The following is a 22,331-nucleotide window of genomic DNA, read 5'->3' on the forward strand; positions in this document are numbered from 1 at the left end:
CAGCGAATCCTAATCACGCTATGAATATCGCGGCTAGATGGGGCGCCATGTATTTGAAATTATTATTCTTAAAGACTGTTTTGTTTGGTGTTTATCAATATGCTTGAGGCACAAAGCAGCTCATATGACATCTTGGACAAATCAATAGTTCATTTGTAAGAAGCGAAAAAAACTTCCTTCAACTTCTAATAAAAATAGTCCTAATTGAATAAAATCGAAACTTAAAAGGTTTCTTATTCTCCGTCTCAATCCGAATGGTAAGATTTGTGTCTTTTATTTGTTCAGTTCACTCTGTGTCTCGTTTGTTGCAAAGCAATCAGAACTTTAATCCTCAGTAAGCCACCTTCATGGCTTTGTTACATTTATGCCTTCGATGGTTGTCCTTAGAAAATACATACAAAAGGTAGTTCAAGAAAGAGAGAGGTGTAACACTTCCGTTCTTTTAACTTGAATTACCTATCATTTAGCCAACAAATCTTGTCTTTTGTAGCCCCAGAGTAATCTGAAATAGTTACTTAGTCATTTCATTGCTGCGTTGGGCACCCATTTCCCTCTCTCTCGAGGAGGCTTTTTCCTTTGAAGGTAATTCAAAACTATAGAAAATGTTGCACTTTTGTGGATGTGTTCCCATTTATCTGTGCTAGGAGAGGTTAAATCTTCTCAAGCAGCTACAAATTCTATGACCTCAAAGAAAGCCAAAATATTTTTTGAGGTGTGTCTTTAGATGCTGTCTGTTCATGGCGTCTCATTGTACTCAATGGACCAATTTTATTTATTTTCTTAGAGTTAAATTTACCTTCCATACTTCTTTGGTGGTTTAGTGTTCATTCATTCGTGCAATTCAATGCTTAAGAGGCTTTTATATGCCATGTAGCAAAAAAGAACTTAAATGGGAGCCTCAATGCCGAATAATAGATGAATGGTTTTGAATGAAGGCTGTTGAAATCATGTTTGAGTGAAAACCAAAGATTAACTTTTAAAAATTAAATTAATTTTTAAATATGCACTCGTTAAAGAATTTGAAGTTTGGAAATGGCCAACGTTGTTATTGTTGGAATTGGAGGAAAATACGGGAATCTATGTAGAATGTAATAAAATGTGAAACTAATTGAATCTTGTGAAATAATGTGGCTAGAAGGTGCGTGACAACGCGATGCAACACAGCAGGACTACCAACTTGGGTGAGGAGGGAGGGGTGTTGCCACCGATTTTCTGGAACCTCATGATATTCTTCTCAATATGACTTGCGCCATATTAAAAAGCTTATGCGGACGATTTCGGCAAATGGTTCGGTGGGAATTCCGGATTCGGAAAATGAAAACCGGGAAAGGGTTTTGCCTCCTTTTAAACTCAGATTTCCCTGAGTGTAGCCAAGGAGAGATCGCCATGATAAAGGAGAACGGGTACGGCCACAGCTTCTTTCTTGGTTTTATAGATGCGTACGGTAGACTGGGGACTCAGGACTCAGGATCAGATCTTCAGGATTTGCTTTTTCAGAAGAGACAACTGAGGAAGATAAGACATTTGTCTTTACAGATGTCTCCAAGATGGACTGAGGTTGGGAATAGGGGATCTACTCTGATACACTTCATAAAGGTATTTCACTTATGCTACGTTCAGATCAGCCAAATATTAGACTCAACTTGTTTTTTGTTCAAAATATGTCAAATTCGTACATTCTTGATTTTGTATTCACATTAGACACATTTATTTGAAACATTTTGTTTGTTCTAAAACAAATCAAATAGCGTTAACCATAAGATCAAAAAAGGCTTTTAGTTTGCCCATCATTCGATTGCTTGTAAAATTTGTCTTTCCTTGTTTGATGTCACAAAAAATGTATGAGCAAACAAGGAAACGCAAATTTTACATGCAACCAAACTATCAAATCGTAGAAGTTTTTATCAAAAAAGTGCGTCCCAGTATGTCGCAGGCAGCCCTAGCACTAGGCACTGATGCAAAGGCCCAATACGCCATCCATCTAAAACAAAAGTACGATTGCAGAAACATCAACAAGGAAAGATGGAACTGACAACCCCCCGATGACGACCTATAGACTCAAAACATGGTTTATGATTGGAACATGGAACGTCAGAACTCTCTCAGAGTCACCGAGACTTTACCAAGTCCAAAAAGTCAAACCACAACCTAGACACCCTCGGTTTAAGTGAAGGACGATGACTGAAATCAGAAACTATGGATCTTCAAGGTGGCTAATACATCATTTTTTCTGGCAATGAAATCCACCAAATAAATGGGGTCGGTCTTTTACTGTAGCCGAAACCAAAGCGAGATTTTTTATCATACAATCTTATAACTGAACGCATGATGACGGCAAGATTTAATTCGAAATTCCGCAAAATATCCATTATGCAATACTAAGCGCCAATCGAACCCGATTACGACGAAACCAAGGATCAATTCTCCCAACTCGACTCAGTGACACGCTCTCTACCAAAAGGAGACATTAAACTTGTTATGGGAGATTTTAATGCCAAGGTGGGCAATAACAACAATAATCTACAATCAATAATGGAAATATAAGGACTTGGCCATACCAGAAACGACAATGGCGACAGATTGGTTGATTTCTGGACAAGAAACCGTCTCTTTATGGGAGGCTTACAACTCCCCCCAATAAAAACTTACACAAATATTCTTGGAAATCACCAAATGGAAACACCCGTAATCAAATCGACCACGTACTTATCAGCAAACTCTTTCTGGGTTCGCTGATGCATAGGAAAACTGGACGAGGAGCCGACATCGATAGTTGCCACATGCTCTTAGTGGACACTATACGTCTACGCCCAATCGTAGTGAAAAGGAGTCTAAAAAAAAGCACAAAGTTCAACCTATTAAACCTAAAAGACCCCGAAACAGCGCGCGAATACAAGGCAACATTAACGGAGAAGCTAAAAAATAGCATCCATAAATTGGCCGACATAACAGCAGGATGTACGGGGACGCCTGCCTCTACCATAGGCACTGCTCGACGATCCCAAAAACCATTGAAAAGCAACATAACTATTGGGTTGCCCAAAAAGTAATTGCGGATTTTTCATATAGTCGGCGTTGACAAATTTTTTCACAGCTTGTGACTCTGTAATTGCATTCTTTCTTCTGTCAGTTATCAGCTGTAACTTTTGGCTTGCTTTAGAAAAAAAGTGTAAAAAAAGTATATTTGATTAAAGTTCATTCTTATTAAAAATGCAAAACACCGGAAACGTCTACGCAACTCTCTGCTATGGGCAAAATCAGGTGTAACTTCAATCGTGGCCAGAACTGAATATCGCGCCTTCGCCTTGCTGGTAGCTCCCAGTTTGCAGAGATAAGCGAATATATTTTAATATACTGGTAGAACAAGCCGAAAATGTAGCTAACGTTGGAAACATGTGTGGTGTCTACGAGTCAGTAAAATAAATGATCGGAAATAACAACACGCAAACAGCAATTAGAGCGATGACGCGGATTCTTCCGCTCCGATGGACCAGCAACCGAGAACGTAAACTACGACCTTCTTAATCCACCTGTGCGTCGAAACCCACGCAGGGATATATCTAGGGCCCACTCACCTGCAAAGAAATTGAGGCCATTCTGGTCTCAAAACGGCAAGTCAGCCGGCTCTGAAAATATACCTGCTGAACTGTAGCGGTATGGAGCACACCTCATAGCTCAAGCGATAACTCCAATAATCAGGGAGACCTCGGATACAAACGCTGTCCTGAAAAAATCGTGACATTAATTAGAGAGCTGTATAGGAATGCTTAAGTTTCAGTCCGTTTGAATGGAAAAGAGAGCCGACCTTTGAGGTTCGACAATGGAGTGAAGCAGGGTTGCATCCTGTCGCCAACGCTATTTTTATACCCACCACCATAGGATGGGGATATACTAATCTATTCATTCCTTTTGTAACACCTCGAAATATTTGTCCAATTTGCCTGAAATTTAGCACGTAGGGTTTTGTTTCAACAACTGCGCCAAGTACTGTATAAATCGGTACATAACCTGATATAGCTCCCATAAAAACCGATCTCCCGATTTGACTTCTTCAGCCCCTGGAAACCGCAATTTTTGTCCTATTGGGATGAAATTTTGCAGTTTTTTGTTATACCCACCACCATAGGATAGCGGTATATTCATGTAGTCATTCCGTTTGCAACACATCGAAATATCAATTTCCGATCCTACAAATTTGAAGACGATTTAACCATGTCCGTGTGTCTGTCCGTCCGTCCGTCCGTCTGTTGTAATCACTCTACAGCCATCAAAAACTGAGATATTGAGTTGAAATTTGGCACAGAGACGTCTTTTTGATGAACGATACAACTGCTATATAGACCGATCTGTGGGTAAAGGGTCTAATACCCATATCTGATTTCACTGAAAGTTGAAAAAGGGAGTAGTTTAAGTCTCCCGACATCTGGCCGAAATATGGTTCAGATCGGACTATATTTAGATATAGCTGCCATATAGGCCGATCTCCCGATAAAGAATCTGAAGCCCATAAAAGCTTTATTCATTACCTGATTTCGCTGAAATTTCCAACTGTGAGTTATTTTAAGCCTCAAGACATCTGACCTAAATATGGTTGATATCGCACTATATTTAGATATAGCTGCCATATAGACCGATCTCCCGATAAAGGGTCTGAAGATCATAAAAGCGTTATTTTTTACCCCATGTCGCAGTTATTTGAAACAGTGAGTTATTTCAAGCCTGCCGAAATTCGACCTGAATATGGTTCAGATCGGACTATATTTAGATATAGCTTCCATATAGACCGATCTCCTGATAAAAGGTCTGAAGCCCATAAAAGCTTTATTTTTTAGCCGATTTCGCTGGAATTTGATGTAGTAAGTTATTTTGAGCCTCACCACATCCGACCCAAATATGGTTCGGATCGGACTATATTTAGATATAGCCGCCGTAGAGACCGATCTCCCGATAAAGGGTCTGAGGCCCAAAAAATCTAAATTTTTTAACCGATTTCACTGAAAATTAAAAAGTGAGTAGTTTTAGGCCTCCCATCACCTGACCCAAATAGTTTAGATCCGACTATATTAAGATACAGCTGTCATATGGGTTCTGCCGATAAGGGTTCTGAAGCCCATAAAAACTTTATTTTTTATCCGATTTCGCTGAAATTTGAAATATAGAGTTTTTCTAAGAAATTTGAAATATTGAGTTTTTTTAAGCCTTCCAACATTCGTCTTAAATATGGTTCAGAACGAACAATATTCAGATATAGCTGCTACATAGACCGATCTGCCGTTTAAGGGTCTGGAACCCATAAAAGCTGCATTTATTACCGAATTTCTCTGAAATTTTAATCAGTGAGATGTTTTAAGCCTCCCGCCGTCTGAAATTTTTCACTGAAATTTTAATATATGAGTCAGATCAGACTAAATAGATATAGCTGCCATATAGACCGATCTTCCATAAAAAGCTGATTTATTGTCTAAAAATTTCACTTGTGTATGAGTTCTCGGGACCTGAATAAAATATGATCAAGACCAGGCCCTATTAAGATATATCTACGGATATAGTAGTGGAGTTGTAATGAAATAGGATGACGACTATTTGACTTACATTAATTGGCTATGACAGAATATTTGTTCCACTAGCCGAACGAAGAATAGCGTTCCAAGCGCCTCGATCTTCTGCGCTCATTCTAAAATCTCTGACACCAAGTTTCGAAGTGTCTCCTACAACATGATCTTTACAACGGACTTTTGGTCTTCCCGGTTTGCGTGTACCACCGTGTTTGCCTTCAAAAGACTTCTTTGCTGGAGCTTCTTCATCCATTCTGACAATATGACCTAGCCAACGCAGCCGTTGTATTTTGATGCGTGTAACTACTGTTGGAAGGTGTCTTCATTCCCCATCTTCGCATTAAAATCGAAATAGAAAATATCCTTGTCTGCTCGTCTTTTTCTTCCGTCGGGGCATGGGCACAAATAAGGCATGTTGAAGAATTTGGCCTGTGAGGAGGTAATATTTGCCTTGTACTTCTCTAATACATCCGCCAGTGCGTATACTGCACCTTCTCTATAAAGAGTGCGGACATTTCAGTTGCAGATCCGCAAATCATGGTCCTTTTTTCGTTTGCGTGGGTCGTCAACGTTGGGGGGTCCGTTTTTACTATTCCTTTGTTTCTCATAGTTTTCCGGGGGCGGGTTACTGGCCCAGCGCCCCAACCGCATGGGTTTTGTGGGATTGAACATGTATCCCTCGTTGTGGTGTTGCTCCAAGATCCGACGCTCGCCGCCAGCCGCCCCTAACCTGGGAACAGACGCTGATGTTGGTCATTGTTTTATTGAAGGCGCCAATAACTCGCCTTGTCATTTCGAGTATCATTGGCACTCAGTATTTAATTAAGAGCCAGTGCCACCTGACACCTCACTGAGACTCTCCTCTCGAAAATCGCTGATTGCCCGCGGCCGCTTTTGCAGCTACTCTGCATAAAAACGGAGCTTTCCACCATCCGCAACCTGTGGACGCTAAGCTAAGCTTCCCGTGATAACCATGGACACCACACAAGTCGGAGCTCAAAGTTCCAGCCTGTGTGGTGCTCATAGTTATCCCGCATCGGTCGGGATATAGTAGTAAATATGTTTCGCGTGGTGCTAATGAAGCAGTAGCAGAGCGGGCCGGGTACAGCTAGTATGCTGTAAAGAGTGGATACGAATTTAAAAACTCGAGTGGGGTTCGCCCTTTACCCGACGTCATTTTCAAGACTGTTTTAAGCAAAAATTGGGATACTGTATTCTCAAATAAAAAATTTTTTAAAACAATTACTGGAGTACTTTTGTTTATTAACCTTTCAAATAAGTAAGTTTCTCTGGCGCACCTTGTATAAATAAATATTTTTCGGTTGAACTATTGAAGGTCCTAGAAATATTGAAGGATCCTACATTGGCATATCGGTATATATGACAGCTATATCCAAATATGGCCCGTTGTGACTCAGATTCGGTTCGGATAATGGGGGGCACTAGCTTAAGACACTGAATTAACGACTGGTTTATGTAACAACTTTATTGAAATAAAGACCTTTATGGCTCATTCAAGAACATAACTTGCATACGGAATGAATATGGAACTGTACCCACATATCAATGTTTGAAGGGTGATTTCAGCTGTCGGATGGACAGATATATGTCTTAGAATTTTGCGACGGTAAAAACTATTTTGTAACGTCGAAAATGGATCTTTCGATATATTGCTAAGGTGTTGGGGCGTTAAACACCATGTCGCAGAGATTAGCATATCCACATATGATGCCGTATGCCTGGGTTCGAATCCTGGTGAGAACAATCAAAAAATTTCTAAAGTGATTGTCCTTACTTCTCCCCCAAAGGGGTGTCATACTGCGGAGCACCGTTCGGATTCGGCTATAAAAAGAAGATCTCTTTTTATTGATCTTAAACGGAAAACATTCATTGATATGTGGAAAGTTTGTTTGTGAAAATTTTTACTTGCTTCCATCCCTTCTGTGATGTCAGTCTGCAGTAAATTATTCCTTAAAGTATGATTTCGAACTGCTATAGGAACTCAGTTCTACCCAGCTGGAATAAATGAATACTAATACGTTCTACTTGAATTGGAGAATTCATCTAAAATATATGTGTATGCTTCAAAAACCAACCATTAGATAATTTTCGCTTTTTCTTTCGCTTAAGGAATAATCAACAACTTCATTACATTGATCACAATCACATGCTGTTTAATGTATAAGCCTACTACAGAAACCTATTCCGACATTTGAATGCCATCAGAAAGACCACCCACTACGTATGGGTGTTGTATATCCGACCATCTAGCATTCATCTCTCCGACACAGTGAAAACCAACAAGTGTCCAACACAAAACATTCTCTCAGTTCGCATTTCTTTTAAAGCTGACATGTGGTCGTCTTTGGTAACACAAATGAAGTGTGGAATGAGCAAAGCGCTTCCGTACCAAACCAACCACGCATATAGCACAATGCTTATGCATGGAAAATGAAGTGTGCGTGTGTATGTATGTGAATGAGAGTTGAAGAGGGACACAGTCTTACATAAATTGTATTATCTTGTTGTAGTCCAGTTACCGGACTTTGCAATTGTGTTGTAAACTTCCTTTCGAGTGTCACATGAAAGCTAAAACGCACAACAACAGCTAACGAACAGCAACGACATCAAGAACATCTATCGTCAACATCGACGACATCCGTTTAGTTCTGCAATTTGATAAAGATACCGGTTGCCAAAGAATGCTTTTACATTCAGCCAAAATAAGGTATGGTTAGATGTCTCCTCTGATATTCTTTGCCCTATGGGTTCTCCAATATGTGTCTTTGCATCCTGCTGAGAACTTTCCCTTCCAGGATACTAAATGACCACAAAGAGTTTTGAGTATGTTTTTGTTCTTTTTGTTTGATAAACTTGACATCATTATGATGTGATCTAACACACGCATGCAGGCACAGAGAGTAGGGCTTCCATAGAATGTAACCTTTTCAGAGTGCATCCTTTAGTGTTTGAAGTTTTACCGAATGCAACAAAGTCATAAACTTCGTGAAGAAGGTATGCAGGGGGATAGTTATGTTTGAGGAATATTGGAAATCCAGTTTGGGTGATATATCCTGCAACAAATGTGATTCAATGAATACATGAGAGTTTGTTTTGCTATTTGTATTACAGTTGGTGTTATACTTCTTTGAATATCATGTCCTTAACATTTCAATATAAGAACTATTTTAAGAAAAACTATTGGCATCATTTGAAGAATTTTCAAACATAAATTTGGCTAAATAAAACAGAATGAATCAAGTCAAAACGTCTTAAGATCGGCCGGGACGAATCTTATACACCTTCCACCATGGATCGCATTTGTCAAAATCTTTTCCCGGCATCTTCATTTCTTTTAAGGCAAACAAAGGATAAAAGAAAAGAATTGCTATGTTAATTGAATTGAATGTTGGAGACCATAGTAGATGTCATTGTGTAAAATTGCAGCCAAATCCAATAAGAATTGCTCTCTTTAGGAGCTCAAAAATAAGATTTATAGATTAGTTTATAGGTCAGTTGTATCAGGCTATAGACCGATTCAGACCATATTTGAAACGCGTGTTGGAGGCTATGGGAGCTGTTGCACAAGTCAAGATCCAAGATCGGTTCATAAGGTAGCTTTATCAGGTTACTGACCGATTTGAACCATATTAGGCACAGTTGTTGGAAATCATAACAGAACACGTCAAGCTAAATTTCAGCCAAATCGGATAAGAATTGCGCCCTCTGGTAGCTTAAGAAGTCCAGATCCAAGATCGGTTAATATGGCAGCTATATCAAAACATGAACCAATATGGCCCATTTACAATCCGAACCGACTAACACTAACACTAACACTAATTTTAAGTCGATCTAGCCATGTCCGTCCGTCTTTCTGTCGAAAGCACGCTAACTTTCGAAGGATTAAAGCTAGCCGCTTGAAAATTTTTTTAACCAGCTTAGACCCATGTGTATTTATTTTCAGTTTCTATTTCGAAGCAAAATTAAGAAAAACGGTTTGAAGAGTCTCAGCACTTGTGGTGTGTTAAATGTATTAGGGGCTGACTGAAATGTTCGCGATTTCGGCCTACGCCAGAGGCCTCATCAGACTGCTATGCCGCCAAAAGGTTACATGCTTCCACCTACTCACTAATTAGTGAACAGTGCAATGATCGAAGTATACCGTTTCAATGAAACGTTGAGTCTTGTTAGTCAACGTTTTCTTATAGTGCAGTAAGAACAAGTAAGAGCGTCTTAAGTTCGGCCGGGCCGAATCTTATATACCCTCCACCATGGATCGCATCTGTCGAGTTCTTTGCGCAGTATCTCTTTTTAGGCAAACAAAGAATAATGAATATGGACGTAGGAGGAGGAGGAGCTATATCAAGTTATAGTCCGATTCGGGGTTCAAGAAGCAAAATCGGAAGATCGGTGTATATGGGAGCTATAGATCGATTCAGACCACATTGCACACGTATGTTGAAGGCCATGGAAGAAGCCGTTGTACAAAATCTGTGCCAAATCGGACGAGAATTGCGCTCTCTAGAGGCTCAAGAACTCAAGATCTAAGATCGGTCTATATGGCAGCTATACCAGGTTATGTACCGATTTGAACCATATTTAGCAAAGTTATTGGAAGTAATACCACAACACCTCATGCCAAATCGGATAAGAATTGTACCATCTAGCGGCTCAAGAAGTCAAGATCCCTGATCGGTTTAAATGGCAGCTATATCAGGTTATATACCGTTTTGCGCCATAGTTCGCACTGTTATTGGAAGTCATAACAAAACACCTCATGCATAATTTCAGCCAAATCGGATGAGAATTGCACGCTCTATTGGCTCAAGAAGTCAAGATCCCTGATCGGTTTATATGACAGTTATGAACCGATTTGAATCATACTTGGCACAGTTGTTGGAAGTCATAACAAAACACTACGTGCAAAATTTCCGTAAAAGTGGACGACAATTGTGCCCTCGGGAGGCTTAAGAAGTCAAGACCCAAAATTAGTTTATATGGCAGCTATGTCAAAACATGCAGCGATTTGGCCCATTTACAATCCCAACCGACCTACAGTAATAAAAAGTTTTTGTGCAAAATTTCAAGCAGCTAGCTTTACTCCTTCGAGAGTTAGCGTGCTTTCGACAGACGGACGAACGGACGGACAGACGGACATGGCTAGATCGACTTAAAATGTCATGAACATCAAGAATATATATACTATATAGGGTCTTAGACGCCTATTTCGAGGTGTTACAAACAGAATGACGAAATTAGTATACCCCCATTCTATGTTGGAGGGTATAAAAAGGAGCTTCGGAGCTGGACCGGTTCACCTAGGGTTCGATGAAAATTTACGTTGAGCAAATGGGTCCACAAACTGATCTGAATATGAAAAAAACATTTTTATGCAACTATAGTCGAGGTAAAAATTTCATTAAAAATGTTTTTTACCACAAAGTTTGCTGGGTTCATAGGATAACATTTTTGCACACTGTATGCAATCCTTTTGGAAAGTCTTTTACAACCCAAAAACCTGTGCTCTTAGAAATCTCACGCTCATCCCCCATGGCTTGACACTATTCTGGTCATTTTTGTGCAAATGCCATTGTCTGTCCCCATGTGATTGTGAACAAATTACATTCAATTTGTTGTTAGCAACAAACACCGAAACTTTCCCCGGAGTTTATTTTTTTGCTATTGAATAAGAGAGAGCAGTTACCATGAATTTATTAGAATTTTACTTTGTCTCTGTCCAGGAATGTTGTTCAAAGGATTTTGATAAAGTTTCGCTTTCATATTAATATTTGTTCTAATTTCGTCAGATGAGGAGGGGTGCGGTAAGGATATTTGTATGTCTAACATTGAGTATGAGTATGTCCTCATTTATTTATTATAAATTGTATTTTGTGGTCAAGTGTCAAAGAAATTTGTTACTCTTTCCCCTTTGTTATCCATGAACTTTGAAATAAGAGTATGTCTAAAAATACTTTCAGTAGCAGAGGAATAACTTTTTTTACGTTGTCGTATATTTTATAGGGTTGAATTGATTCTATTTAAATGTAGTTAGGTTTATAAAAAGAATTTAATAACGAACCTTTAAGGCTAATTTATGGACAAGATTTCAGATCAATAAAAAATTTTCTTCAGAAAAAAATTCAGTGAGATTTTCTTTGAGGGTATTATGACAAATGACAAAAAAATTCCTCCAAAAAAAATTTCAAATTTTCTCTTAAGACTCAAAAAACTTAATTTTTTGAGGGAACATTTTCGGTAAAATTTTCCATAAAGACGAAATTCCAGTGAGATTTCCATAAAAAAAATATTTCCCATGAAATTTTTATACCCTCCACCATATTGTAACTCCTCGAAATAATCGTCTAAGACCTCGCAGAGTATATATATTCTTGATCGTCATCACATTTGAAGTCGATCTAACCATGTCCGTCCGTGTGCATCCGTTCGTCTGTCTGTCGAAAGCATGCTAACTTTCGAAGGAGTAAAGGTAAGCGCTTGAACTTTTGCACAAATACTTCTTACTAGTGTAACAGCCGAATCGGGCCCACTTCGCTGCGACTTCTTTAACTCTCTCATATCCTTTTAGGTTGCGGATATTTCGCCCTGAATGTGTACATCGAATTCGTTCTACTTTAGCCTATGTCCGCCTATAACGCTGAACGCCTGTGTTCCAATCATGGGGATAAAATCGGACAAAACTTAATGCGGTGGTGATACCCTCTTAATGCTGGCGACATTTGCCATGCATGGTCATGTAAAAAATTCGCCAAAGAGATGTCGCACTACGACATGCCATTCGGACTCGGCTATAAAAAAAGACCCTAATCAAGGTTAAACTTGAATCCAGAGACATTGTCCCAATTTCCCGAAAACCAAGCAATTTAAACATCAAATAGCTTTTATATAATAAGGGAGATGTTTTTGGGTGGGGCAGTTCCTCAATAGAAACCATGTTTTGTTTTGACTGTGAGAGTGCAAAAACAAAATTTCGAACGAATCGCATTACCAATCTCAGATATCTGGTAGTTTTTAGGGAAAGGATGACACTCAGACATTTCGACTCAAATATGGATATCAAATTCGTGCTGCAGTCCCAGAGCCATTTAATAAGAGCCCCACATTGCCATGGTCAATAAAAATTAAATGTTTGGAGGGTGTTTTGGGACTGGGGTGGCCACCGGCACTTTGCCCTGAATATATCAAATTCCTTCTTTATTCCCAAATACCGTTGATTTGAGCTCCATACTGCCATAATCGGAAACGAAGTTCAGCTTAGGGGGGACTTTAAGGGCTACCCCCAAACACTTGGCTCCAAAATTGGATTTCAAATCCGTTTTCTACTCTTAAATACCTTTGATTCGAGTCCCATATTTTTATAATGGGTCAATCAACCTATTTGACTTATTTTTGGAAAGAAAAGTGCCACCTAGACTTTCATTTCATACCCATATTGTCCCGATCGGTCCACTTTTGATTTTGGGTGGTGTTTTTGGCTAACGGGGGAGGGTCCGCCCCCTTCCGAAATCTAAAAATTATAAAGCCTATTTATCCTTTCTGACCATAGTCACAATCTACTCCCGAATACCTTTGATTTAAGTCCCATATTGTCATGATCATCCAAAAACCCAATTTTAGGGGCTTTTGGGGTTGGGACGGCCCTCCAGTTACTTGGACCCAATTTTTAATCTAAAATTCGTAATCTACTCCTGAATACCTTTCATTTGGGTCCCATATTGTGCCGATCGGTCCACTTTTATTTATGGGTAGGTCCTTTGGGTTAAGGGGGAGGGTCCGCTCCCCTTCCAATATCAAAAAAGTATATAGCCTATCTTACTTTCCAGACCAACCTACACAATCTGCGAAAGTTTCAAGGTTATCGTTTCAGCCGTTTTTGAGTCTGTATGGAACAAACAAACAAACCGACAAACAAACATAAATTCAATTTTATATACAAGAAGATATTAGTGTATGTCATTTGGGATTGTAAATGAGCCATATGGGTCCATGTTTTGATATAGCTGCCATATAAACTAACCTTGAATCTTGACTTCTTGAGCAACCAGAGAGCGCAATTCTTATCCGATTTGGCTGAAATTTTGCACGAAATTTTGTTGACATAGCTGTCATATTAACCGATCTGGGGTCTTGACTTCTTGAGTCTCTAGAAGACGCAATTCTTATCCGATTTAGCTGAAATTTTGCATGACGTTTTGGTTATGAATTCCAACTACTATCCTAAGTATGGTTGATATCGGTTTGAAACCTGATATAGCTGCGATATAAACCCATTTTGGTTCTTGGTTTTTTGAGCCACTAGTGGCCGCAATTCTTATCCGATTTGGCTGAAATTTTGCATGAAATGTTCTGTTGTGACTTCCAACTAATGTGCTAAATATGGTTGAAATCGGTCCATAACCTAATATAGCGTCCATATGAACCAATCTTAGATATCGACTTCTTGAGCCATTAGAGGGCTCAAGTCTTATTCGATTTGGCTGAAATTTTGCACGAAATGTTCTGTTATGATTTCCAAATAATGTGCTAAATATGGTTCAAATCGGTCCATAACCTGATATAGCTGCCATATGAACCGATCTTGGATCTTGATTTCTAGAGCCTCTAGGGGGCGCTATTCCTATCCAATTTGGCGGAAATTTTGCAAGACGTGTTTTGTTATGACTGCCAAATATGGTTTAAATCGGTCTATCACCTTATACATTGGGTTGCCCAAAAAGTAATTGCGGATTTTTTCACAGCTTGTGACTCTGTAATTGCATTCTTTATTCTCTCAGTTATGAGCTGTTACTTTAACTTGCTTTAGAAAAAAAGTGTAAAAAAAGTATATTTGATTAAAGTTCATTCTAAGTTTTATTAAAAATGCATTTACTTTCTTTTAAAAAATCCGCAATTACTTTTTTGGCAACCCAATAGCTATCATATAAACACATCTGGGATTTTTACTACTTGAGCCTCTAGAGGGCACAATTATTCTCCAATTTGGCTGAAATGTTGTGCAACGGCTTCTCCCGCGACCTTCAACGTACGTGTCAAATATGGTCTAAATCGGTGCATAGCCTGATACAGACTTATTATTTCAACTCGATATTGAAATAAAAAAAAAATTGAATCGTAATCCCTTCGATTATTTCGATAGGGCAACTCAAAATAAAAAAACGTCCAAGCGATTTGGAGGTGAGAATAATTCTGTTTTATTAATGTTATTTCATTCTACATGTTAGTTGTCCACAATGACTTATGTTACTTAAAAATATCTTACAAAGCGTTTTTGGTTCTTGCTTATTTGTTAAGTCTGTTTCGTTTCCTGCTTCCATCGTTGTTGGGAACGAAACAGTGTTATAAAAGTCTATGGAATTTTAAGTGTTGGATTCAAAATGTCTTACAAAGCATTTTTATTGAAAGAGTGAAATTATTTGGAATCGCAACATTGTCGTTACAAACAATTTAACAATTGGGTTGATGCAAAATATTTTGTGATGACATATCCGATTTTGGAAATAATAAAATTTAATGTATAAAATTATTTGGAATTTTGGAAATAACAAAATCGAATGTATAAAATTATTTGGAATCTTAAATGTCGTTCCAAATAATTTTGCTGATTTGTAGTTTTAATTGTAATTTGTTTGTTTTTATATAATTTCTATTTTTGATGTCGTAACACCCCCACCGTTAGTATGAGGCTCCGACGAAATTACAAATTTTGTTTGGATTTAGAAATTAACATTACGCATATAGTTATTATACATATTACTATTATTACATCGATACTGTTACTTATTATTGTAAATTTATTGTTATGGTAAATGATTTGATCTAGGTTATTTTTATATTTTATTTGTTCCATGAAAAGGGATTCGAGTTTTATATTATTCAGTGTAAAATGTTCGGTTTCTTTAACCTTTGTTAAAATATTGGGTAAAATGATTTTATCATAAATTTTTATGTTTACATTCATATATGTTTTATTTAAAGCATCAATTTGGCAGTTTTCAAATTTGATTATAAAATTTCCAGTTTGTTTTAGTTTCATTTTGTTACAGTTATGAGTAATATTTGAAAGAAAATTTTTAAATATTAAGACACCTGGAATTATTTCTATTATCTCTGTGTCTTTCAAAAATTCCATTGGGCAATTTGCCTCTTCAAATAGTAAAATATTCTTTAGACATTCGTTGTTTACTTTTATCATATTTTTCATTAATTTGTTTTTCACATTATTTTCGAATATATTATTGTTTAAGTCAACTAATACCTCGTTTGTGTCGAGTATAATAGATTTATTTAACATATTTGGTATTGGTTCGAACTGAATTCTTGAAAAGTAGTTTTCAGACAAATGTGGAATTTGTAGAATAATTACTAAACTTTCGTTATGAAATGCAACTGAAACTTTAATATCCTTATAGCTGTCAAAGTCGGTTATGAGGTCTAGTTCTGTTTTGGTTAGGATGTTTGAAGGGATTATTCCTAATTTACTAGAAAATATTATCTGTCCTATATCGTCTATATGGTCTTTGAATAAGAGAATGTCGTTATTTATTTGGTAAATTTGTGTCATGTACGTAAATTCGTCTTCTAGCGTAGCTATCTTGTTTTGAAGGATGTTTTTGAAATCGTCTAAGTATTTGCCGATTTTGTATTGTTGTCGATTTATATGGTTTGTTATGTTTTGTATTTGTAAGGATAGAAAATTATTAACTTGTGTAAATGTATTTAATTTTCCAGTCAGATTAATTTGTCTGTCATTGAGAGATTTAAGTTTGTCTTCTATTTCTAATTCGTCGTCACTATCCATTGTTCCTGCTATTAGTTTAAGTCCTTTTCCTATTATATTCGCTAGTCCGCGTTTTGATTTAAGACGAGGATGTAAATTATCAACTTTAACTTGAAGTAATTCAAAGTTCTTATCAATTGTGTCTAAAAGGGGTTTATTATTAAATGTAGTCATTCTGAGGGCATTGATGTTTTCCGTTATAATATCCAGTGTGCGTTCGTATTCGGTCAGATTCAAGATGTGTAAGATTTTACTATAATATTCAATAGGTCTGAATTCTCCTGTCTTTATTGGTACGTATCCGTTATTGTTAGTTAAGTCCTGGATGTCCATCGTTTGAGCCGTAATAGTTGTAATTAAAGTCAATATCAGTATCCGGTCCATAGCCTGGAAAGAATTGAAAGTTATTTCTATGTAGTTATTGTCGGATTGTCTCTGTCTTGGTATTGCTTCTTTGGTTTAACATGTGTTTTATAATATTTTAATTTTGTTACAGTATTTTCTATGTGATCATTGTCTATCTTTCTACTATCTATTTTCCTGTATTTCCTGTGATTTTTGCCACCTCTAATTTCTTTAATGAAGTTTGTTCCATCTTCCAGAATAACATCTTCTTTACCTTCGTTTCGTTTATGAATTGTCTTTTCCTTTTTCGAGACCATTAGATCGTGTATACCTTTATAGGAGTCTTCGTGAATTTTTCCATTAATAAAATCTATAGGTTTATGTCCGGTGGTACTGTGAATAGTATTATTATAGAATCCTATGATTCTAATCATTTTTTCCTCTATTGTCTCGCTATTGTTCCTGTCGTCATGTCGTAGTAGTCTTAAATGTTCATTTATTGTGTTATGTAATCGTTCGATGTCGGCGTTTGATGTATGGTTGCTGTTAGACGTATAGTGTATTTCTATGTTTTCCTCTGTTAGAAATTGCTGCATCGGTATGGCTTTAAATCCGAGTTCATTGTCGACGATAATCTTATCCATCTTTCCGAGGGTATTGATCATTTGAAGTAGTTTTACTTTAAATTCAGTCCAAGATCTTCCGTTTATCCGATATGCCATTGCATATTTAGAAAACTTATCTATAGACGTCATAAAAAGACTTTTGTTCAAGGAGTAAAATACGTCTATGTGTATGATTTCTCTAGGTTTTGACGGTGTATCAGTTATCTGAAGCGGTATTTTAGGCGGATTTCTATCGTATTTTTCAATATTGCATACTTCGCAGTTATTTATGAATTGTGTGGTCCTAAGTTTCAATTTTGGGTTGTAGATCCTCAGTTTTAATTCTTCGTAAACAGCTTGGATGCCTCTGTGGTTTTTGTCCAAGTGTTCTGCTTTAATTAGTTCTGTTAATTTTAATTCATCTTCAATATCTTCGAGTAGAGTTGTACATCTTACTATCTTTAATCCATTATCATTCGAAAATATTTCGCTGTATGTGGTACTGAATATATTGAAGAAGGGATCGTCGATAATTATTGCGTTGACTTGGGTAGGATGAAAGTGGGTTTTCAACAATTTTATAACTGAAGCTCTGTCTAATTCCTTAAAGTAAAATATTTTTCTAATTTTTCCAAATATAGTCAATGATCTTATTTTGGTCGAGCCTGATGTAATTTTCCTGATTATAGTTTGGTTCTTATAGAAATTTATCGGGGTTTTGCATTCTGTGATCATTGTATTTTCTTCAATTGTGTTTATTTCTGCTGTTTCGGGTCTTATTCTGGAAAGTGCATCAGCATTTCCATTTTTGGTGCCTTTCTTGTATCTGATCTCATAATCGAATTCTGATAATTTCAATCTCCAACGAACCAGTTTAGAGTTAGGTTCCTTTATCGAAAATAACCATGTCAAGGGTTTGTGGTCGGTTTCTATTATAAATTTTCTACCAAAGAGATAGGGTCGAAAATATTTAGTAGCCCAGACTATGGCTAATAACTCTTTCTCGATAGTACTGTAGTTTATTTCATGTTCGTTTAAGGTTCGGCTTCCAAAACATATAGGTCGATCATTTTGTGATAGTACTGCACCAAGGGCATAATTACTGGCGTCTGTGGTTAGAGTGAATATTTTAGAAAAATCTGGATATACTAGGATAGGATCATTAGTTAAAATCTTTTTCAAAGTTTCGAAACATTGGAGATATGATGGGTCTACTATGTTCAATTTGGCATCCTTTTTCAAGTATTTGGTCATGGGTTTGGTTAGATGAGAATAATCTTTAATAAATTTCCGGTAATATCCCGTAAGTCCAAGAAATTGCTTAATTTGTTTTGGTGTCTTTGGTATCGGAAAATTTACAACGCATTCTACCTTTGATGGGTTTGGTTTCACACCATCTTGAGTTACGATATGTCCAAGAAATTGTGTTTCTCTTTTACAGAATTCGGACTTATCTAGTTGAACTTTTAGGTTCGCGTTCTGCAGGCAATTAAAGATAAGTTTCAAAGACTCTATGTGCTCTTGAAGTGAAGTAGAAAATATTATAATGTCGTCAAGATAAACGAGACATATTTTGTTAATATAATCCTTCAATACAGTGTTCATTAGTCGTTGGAAGGTCGCGGGGGCTGTTTTAAGTCCGAAGGGCATTCTTAAGAATTCATAGTGCCCACCTTCCACAGTAAACGCAGTTTTATGCACATCAGATTCTTCGACTTCGATCTGGTAAAATCCTTTTGCTAGATCTAAAGTAGTAAAATACATACTTTTCCCCAATTTATCGAGGATTTCATCAATGTTTGGTATTGGATACCGATCGTTGATGGTCACTTCATTCAATTTCCTGTAGTCCACGACTAATCTCCATTTTTTATCACCGCTGGCATCTTCCTTTTTAGGAACGATCCATATTGGTGCGGAATACGGTGAGCTGCTATGTCGAATTATTCCGTTGTCAAGCATCTCCTGTATCTGCTTTTGTACCTCATCCTTATGGATGTAGGGGTATCGGTATGTTTTTGTACAAATTGGAATGTTGTCGATCGTATCTATTTTGTGCTTTATTTCACCAGTAAAGGTTAGCTTAGAATTTGGTTCATAGAATACATGTTGGTATTCTTTTATAATTCTTAATATTTGGGATTTTTCTTCTGAATTCATGTGCGATGTACGGATCTGTTGAAGAATTGGTTCTGTTTGTTGAAATTCTTCATTCACAATATAAAAGTTCTTGGAATTCACTGATGTTATTGCATCAGTATTAAGATAGATTTGGTCTAAACTATCTATAGACGTTTGTATTTCAAGTTTAAAATTCTGGACATTGTATATGCCTTCTTTTAGGATTACGCTTCCCGTGTTGTTTCGTTGTTCTGAAAAATGAACAAGTCCATTTTCTTCTGGTATTATAAATTGTACTGTGTGTGTGCCCGCATAAAATAAGGGAATTTTCTTATCATTTATCATCAAACTGTCGCTCGTGTAGTCTATTATTGCCCCAAAACGTTTTAGAACATCATTCCCAATTATTCCGTCATAATAATCGTGGAATTTACATTCTATTAGGTCAAAATTTTCCTTATCATCTCCTAGTTCAGAGAATAAAGGAACACGGTAAATGGTAGTGGTTTCGACGCGATTTTGCAGTGTTTTCAAGGTCAAGGGTCCTGTCTTTATTTTCCATTTTGGGTCGCATAAACCGGGATTCACTATTGAATGAGTTGCTCCGGTATCTATAATGAACTTTAAATAATCTTTCACGATTATATGGGGTAATTTTCCCCGGAGGCTACTGTAAGAAAATTTTGGGATGATTCGATATTATTTCGAGCCGGGTTATCTGCTGGTTGGTAATTAGAAGGGGGTCCTTGGTATTCTATCTGTTCTTGTTTTGTGATCTGCTCCTCCCAATTGTTGCCATAAGTATATTGGTTATTAACGTTGATTTGATCATTGTTCTGCACCATATTTATATCCATTGGTTCTGAAGGTGGTAGGTTGTTTCTTTGGTAGTAGTTAGGGTTTCGAATATTTTGTTGAGGATAATATTGATTATTATGCTGTTTAGGAGGGTTTCCATTGTATTTGTTTGGTTGGTAATTGTTATCCCTTTGTTGAAAACTATTACCCTGAAAGCTTTTATTATATTGATTGCCCTGATTTTGTACCGGTTTGTAGCTATTATTTCCTTGATTATATCTATTATTTTGATACGAATTAATTTGTTGCTGTCTGTTATTATTCTGGGGTTGACGCTTGTCTGTTTTATTTTCCTGACCTTTATATTGGGTTTGGTATGAATTGTTTGATCTGTTCGGTTGTCTCGTGTTAGAATTGAAGATACCATTTGCCTGTGTAGTATAAGCATATCCGGACTGAAACAGTATATCCATAGCAGTTTCCAGAGAGTCTGGATTTCTACATGTTATTATAGTCTTCATGGGTTCGGGCAATTTTTCCCTGAATATCCCCAACGCCGTTTTCATGTTATTCCTAGCACATTCACTTGTTGCTGGGCCCGATCCTAGTAGGGTAATCGTCTTGTTATTTAAACTCCTAAGGCCAGTTTTAATTTCATTATAAAATTCAACACTATTTGATCTGAACGTCACGCTCTTCAGTTTGTCGAACAATTCCTCTAAGCTGTGTCTGTCGCCGAAATTATTTATAAGGATCTGTTTTACATCGTTCCAGGATTCGGCCTGGCAATTTATCTCAACAATTTCCCTAGCTTTCCCTCTTAGTCTGCCTTTTATGATGTCAGAGAACAGATATTGAGATGGTTCATCGTAAGCTCTAAGGATAGGGTGGACTCTGTCTATTAAATTGATAAAAGTTTGGAGATCTCTATAGTCTCCACTGAATTCTGGAAGGTTTCCTAAATATTTAAGGGGATCAATTCTAACAGATAGAGGAGGTGGATTTGAAGTGTCAGTAGCCATATCGTCAAGCGAAAAGTTTATACTGGGGAAAAAAAATGTTTACCGCTGTCTAGTGTAATTGTTAAATATGTTTCTACATTCGTAATTTTGAAACAAAATATCGAACAAAAGAAAAACTAATTAATCAATTTGAATGTCACTTTAGAGAAGGAAAAAAAAAAATTTTACCCAAGGTTTTTGTTCAAAGATATTCTCTTTTTGTTTATTAATTTTTATTAAAATGGGAATCGCAGCAATATATTGAGAGAATTTTCTTACTTTTAAATAAAAATTAACCTTAATGAATTTATCTAGATTCAAAGGACAAATCGGTAATATTTTCATAAAATTTAAGAATGCATTTCACAATATAAATAAAGCGTATATAGAATTAGATCTAGGCTTACTTAGATGTTGTTAGATGCTGGGTTGGCTACTTTGTCGTCTTCAATTTTGATGTCAGTTGATTGCTGTGGATCTTCGTCCTGTGTTGTCAATATTGGAATTGGTTCTTTTTTGGTATTAGATGTTGTTAGATGTTGGGTTGGCTTCTTGTCGTCTAAAATTTTGATGTCAGTTGATTGCTGTGGATCTTCATCCTGTGTTGTCAATATTGGAATTGGTTCTTTTCTTGGGAAATTTCACAGATTAGATTTTAATAGACACTTCCTCTTTGTGTTGTAGTCTTTGTTGATCTTAGATTTCACTGTTGTATGTTCGTTTCGCAATTGTTTTTTCTTTTTTTGATCGTTTAGCAGTTGTGTTTTTTTTTTTTATTTGTTCTATTAAAATAAAACTCTTCTTTTAATATCTTTGTTTATTTTAATAAACAGTTTTTCTTTATTTAATTGATTTGTTTAATTTTCTTATCTTTCACTTTCATTTGCTTATTGATTTACTTAACTTATTGAATGCACATTGAGTTCTTTCACCGCGTTAATGCGTAAAAACGAACAAAGGGGTACGGTTTAATTAATTTACACCGAGGATCCTTTGCGCGGATCCTACCGACTGCGCCACTTATTATTTCAACTCGATATTGAAATAAAAAAAAAATTGAATCGTAATCCCTTCGATTATTTCGATAGGGCAACTCAAAATAAAAAAACGT

The 22,331-nt window shown here is 36.8% G+C and overlaps 1 long non-coding RNA gene across 1 annotated transcript; it reads left to right on the forward strand.

The window, feature by feature from the left end:
* Positions 1 to 11,810: 11,810 nt before the first annotated feature.
* On the forward strand, positions 11,811 to 12,541 carry LOC131996782 (uncharacterized). The gene is made up of 2 exons (XR_009397989.1): positions 11,811 to 12,042; positions 12,142 to 12,541. It is a non-coding gene; the product is annotated as an uncharacterized LOC131996782 (long non-coding RNA).
* Positions 12,542 to 22,331: the final 9,790 nt, after the last annotated feature.

This window comes from Stomoxys calcitrans, chromosome 4, assembly GCF_963082655.1.
Source record: "Stomoxys calcitrans chromosome 4, idStoCalc2.1, whole genome shotgun sequence".
Taxonomy (NCBI): domain Eukaryota; kingdom Metazoa; phylum Arthropoda; class Insecta; order Diptera; family Muscidae; genus Stomoxys; species Stomoxys calcitrans.